Here is a 5,406-nt window from a genome sequence, read left to right as displayed (position 1 = left end):
TTTGTGGGTGTTATAAATGGGATTTCTTTCTGGTTTCCTTTTCAGACTGTTTACTATTGGCATATAGAAATGCTCCTGATTTTTGTATATTGATTTAATATCCTGCAACTTTACTGAATTTGTGTATCAGTTCTGAAAGTTTTTTGTGGAGTCTTTAGGTTTCTCTAGATATAAGATCATATCATCTGCAAATAAAGATAATTTTACTTCTTTCTTTCCAATTTTGATGCCACTTCTTTCTTTCTCTTGTCTGATCCCTCCAGGTGGAACTTCCAGTACTATGTCAAATAAGAGTGGTGAAATTAGGCATCCTTGTCTTGTTCTGGATCTAAGAGTGAAGGCTTTCAGTTCTTGCCCATTTAGTATGATACTAGCTGTGAGTGGTTCCTATATGGCTTTTATCATGTTCAGGTAAGTTCCTTCTATACCCAGTTTTTTGAGGGTTTTTTTTATCATGAAGTCATGCTGAATTTTATTGTATGCTTTTTCTGCATCAATGGAAGTTATCATATGGTTTTTGCCCATTGATATGATATACCACATTAATAGATTTGCATATGTTGAGCCATCCTTGCATCCCTAAGATGAATCCCACTTGATCATGATGAATTATATTTTTAATATGTTGTTGAATTCAGTTTTCTAGTAATATGTTAAGAATATTTGCATCTATGTTCATCAGAGATATTGGCCAGTTGTTTTCATTTCTTTGTTGTTTCTTTGTCTGGTTTTGGTATCAGGGTAATACAGGCATCATAGAATTATTTGGGAGTATTCCATACTTCTTGATTTTTTGAAATAGTTTAAGTAGGATTAGTATTAGTTCTTCTTTGTTGTTTGGTAAAATTCAGCAGTGAATCAATGTGTTCTTGGGCTTTGCTTTGATGAGAAACTTTTTATTATTGCTCCTTTCTTATTATTGTTATATGTTTATTCAGCTTTTGGATTTCTTCCTGGTTCTATCTTGGCAGGTTGTATGTATCTAGGAATTTGGGGTCAATTACCCACATTATAAAATACACAATTATTATAGGCAATGCAGATGCAACAAAAGTTTCAGTAATGGTAAAGTTATTAAACAAAATGATGACAGTTGTAAAAGGTTTCCCATAGAAGCAGAGTGTCACACCTTTTTTCCTGGGTGATATAAGTCTAGGGACAATGGAGTGTACTAAATGCCCTTCATCTTCCCAGAAAGACATTTGAACTTATCATTTACTGAAACAGTCCCAGTACATCAAACAGAACTTTATTCTAATAATGAAAGGATGTAATTAGTGAGATGATATTTTCATTTTCAAGCTGGCATAGCTTTCTATAGTCTGGGTAAATGTAAAGCTTCTTTGAAATGTGTTCTTTGAGAATAAAATCCCCCAAAGCCTTTTAGGGACCTTCATTTGTACACATACCAAATAATCTCTTTAAAATAGATGACCCATTTTTCCAAGGGAATGTTCATAAGCAAATACATAACACTCAACTAAAGTTGAGTGGAAAAGTTTTTGTTTGATTCTGCACAGTATACTAAAGCAAACATTAGCTTAAATATTCATAAAGAAATGTCATCTCAGAGATCAAGTGCACACTGGGAATTATGTGGAAATAAAATCTGTATAGTTCATTTATGGGTGTGGGGAGTAATATACAATTCTGCCTAGAAAATCTCAGTAATATTTGTTTCATAACAAGATGCATACTTTTTTACTAATGGAAAAAATGAAGAATGATGCTTATTCCAAGCCCTAGGTTTTGTTGCTTTTTTGCTGTCTTGTAACTTTGGAGGAGACTGCTCTTTTTTTCTGTTAAAAGTTGGAATGGAAATTATTATATAGCATATTCTGCTGATAAAGCTTCTTTGTTTTGCACAAGTATCTAATTTGTACAGGAAAGTAAATAAACTTTAAATATCCACCTTTATTTTGGACAGTATATGTGATACAAACAGAACAAATGTCATTAAACACAGTCCATTGGAAAAGCACATTGGCAATTCTGCTTTATTATCACTTCTTCTGTCTGACCTACTTCACAGAGCTGCATTTGTTGACAGCCTTTACCTCTAGGTTCAGGCTTAACATCGCGCCTGAAGAGTTGATCAAGGCGTGAAGAAATTTAAAAGCTTCTACAGAGGGGTTAGATGAGGAAAACTCAGTTTTGATCAGAACCTGGAATGATCACGTTTTGTGATCTGACATTTAGTGGTTTAATATTCACTGTTCTTCTTTGATGTTTCTTCTACTTCCCGAGTCTCCATCATTTCCAGCAAGATCCAGCTGTGAAAGTAACTGCTTATGAGACCCTGAGCTAGTCAGTCACTTATTTTTTTAATTTGCAGGTAATAATGATCTTTATATAACAAATTTATTAAGATATGATTCATATACCATATAATCCACCCATTTAAAGTATAATTCAATGGTTTTTAGTATAGTCACTGAGTTGTAGTCACATAATTTTAACCTCAGTGCCATTCCTATACATGGGGTTAATAAAACCTGAGCCTTCAACATCAGATGTTTCTTGTGAGAATAGAATGAGATGATACAGGGAAGGGAACACTGGAAACTTAAAATAGCTTTGGAAATATAAGTTGATATTGTTCTTATTAATGAGGACAGGATGCTAGATGTGGCTAGAACCTTGAAGAAGAAAGTGAATAGATTGAGGGAGGTTGGCAGTAATAATAATCCCTTATATTTATATACCAATTTATAGTTTCCAAGTGCTTTCATATCAGTGCTTTCACTTAAGAAATTATTGGTGATGATCTTAGAAGGCGACATAGCCAATCTAGTTCCCCAGGATAAAAGGAGAGGGCCCATTTAGTTTCAGCTCAGAGAGATTCCTCTATAAAATGGAAAAAAATATCTGGTCAATAGTGCTTTTTTAGCCCCCAAATTTGTTTACCATAAAACACTTTTAAAAATGAACTCACTTCATATGTACAGTTATAATGTATCATCTTTAAAAAATCTCCAATTATAATTGTGAATTAGTGTATATTTTATTTTAGTTCTATCAACTTTGATATAGTTTGAAGCTATATTATTAGTACACATATATTTAGGGGTGTTATATTTTCCTGTTAAATCAATCCTTTTAACATTATGAAGTTTCCTCTTTATAAGTAGTATTGTTTTGCCTTAAAGTCTACCTTACCCATTATTAATATAGCCACATCAACCATCTTTTGGATATTGTTTTTGTGGTATATCTTTTTCTATCCCTTTACTTTAAATATACCTGTGTATATGTCTAGACAAATACTGCATGATCTCACCTATATGTGAAATCTAAAAAAGTGAAACTCATAGAAATAGAGAGTGTAAAGGTAGTTACCAGGGGTCAAGTGGTGAGGGAAATGGAAAAATGAAGCTCAATTTGGTTCTCTGATTGACTGTTATTGGAATATATGAAAGCCTCTGATTTGTGTGTATTGATTTTGTAACCTGAGACTTTATGTAATTCATTAATCAATCCCAGGAGTCTCTTGGTTGAATCCTTGGGGTTTTCCAGATATAACATCATATCATCAGCAAAGAGTGAGAGAGTTTGATCTCCTTTCCCTATTTGGACTCCCTTGATTCTGCTCTCTTGCCTGATAGCTCTCGCAAGGACATCCAATGCTATGTTGAAAAGTAATGGGGACAGTGGGCAGCCTTGTCTGGTTCCAGTTCGAAGTGGGAATGCTTTCAATTTTTCCCCATTTAGTATGATGTTGGCTGTTTTAATATTCTGGATATTAATCCCTTGTCTGATGGATAGTTTGCAAATGTTTTCTCCCACTAAATCCTTTGCTCACTTTTAATGGGTTATTTACCTCTATAGAGTTGTCTATTCTGGATATTTCATATAAATGTAACCATACACTATTACCTCTTCTGCTTGCCTTCTTTCACTTAGCATAAGGTTTTCTAGGTTTATCTATGTAGTAGCATGTATCAGTACTTTATTTTTTATGGGTGAATAATAATCCATTATGTGGATATATTTCACTTTGTTTATCTAGTCATCAAGTGAAGAACATTTGGGTTAATTCTACTTTTTGGCTATTTTGAATAATACTGCTATAAAAATTCACATACAGCTTTTGTGTGGACATTTGTTTTCATTCCTCCTGAATAGAATTCCATTTCATTAGGAGTAGAATCACTGAATCATCTGGTAATTGTATGTTTAACAATTTGAGGAACTGCAGCTGCATCATTTTACATTACCACCAGCATTGTGTAAGGCTTGTAATTTCTCTATATATTCTCCAAAACTTGTTATTGTCTATATTTTTAATTATAGCCATTCCAGAAGGTGTGAGGTGGTATCACTGCCCTGATGACTAACAATACTGATAATTTCTGCATATAAATTTCATGACATTTAACTTTTATTGAGCACCTGCTATATACAAAGTGTAATGGTGCTGTGGAGGACATAGATAAAATAGGCACATAGAGACCACAAGAAAATTAAAGTCTGGAGAGATTTTTAATATATCCTTGACTTTAATGCTGAATTCAACCATATAAAAGTCATGATCTTGGACAGATTCCTTAATCACTCTGTGCCTCATATTTCTCAGTTGTAAAATAAATTTATTAATACATACGTTACAAAGAATTTGTAAGGTTTAAATGAGATAATTCAATTAAACATTTTTAATTTGCCTTTTCTGTGCCCATATACACTATTTGTATATACATATGTATATAAATGTGGTCTATGAAAATGCCTAGCCCAAAGCCTGGTACCACTTATGAATACTAGCAATGCTGCTGCTGCTGATACTGGAAATGATGACAATGTTGACAGTACAATAGATTAATGTGTTTGGGGGTATATTGTTTTATGTTATTGTGAGGAGAAATCATTTCAATTTAGAGAGAGATGTTTTAAGCAGACTAAAATGCTAATTTTGGATGGAAAATCTGCTTCAGTGCTGTACTTCTAGACTGTATGTCTAAAAACAAATCATTGGCTTTTTCTGCCTGTTCCAAGCTGTTAGTCTCTGTGTGCATGTTCATCCACAGCCATATTGGCACTAATTGGCATCCTGGTAGGCAGTTTCAGCCAGGAGATCAAGGACTGACAGGCGGAGAGCGCTGTGCCTTTGGTGAGGGCAGAAACATGTTGGCAGGAGGCAGAGGGGAGAGCTTACCTGCCACTTCTTGGTCTGTTGTTTGGAGAAACAAGATAGCTATTGTAGACATCAGCTTGATAGCTTTAGAAAATCATAAATATCATTATGGGAAAGAAATAAGGAAAACAACCTGGGTACTGGTTCTCTTTCGAAACAGTTTCTCCTGAAGGGGCTTTTAAGAATGATGTGTAGGATATGTAAGCTTTCTGTATGTTTAAATGTTAAAGAAAGAAGAAAAAAGCAAACTTTCCTTATAAGAGATTTGACTTTGT

The sequence above is a fragment of the Lemur catta genome, chromosome X (assembly GCF_020740605.2).
Source record: "Lemur catta isolate mLemCat1 chromosome X, mLemCat1.pri, whole genome shotgun sequence".
Classification (NCBI taxonomy): domain Eukaryota; kingdom Metazoa; phylum Chordata; class Mammalia; order Primates; family Lemuridae; genus Lemur; species Lemur catta.
Note: the sequence above shows the minus strand (reverse complement) of the source record.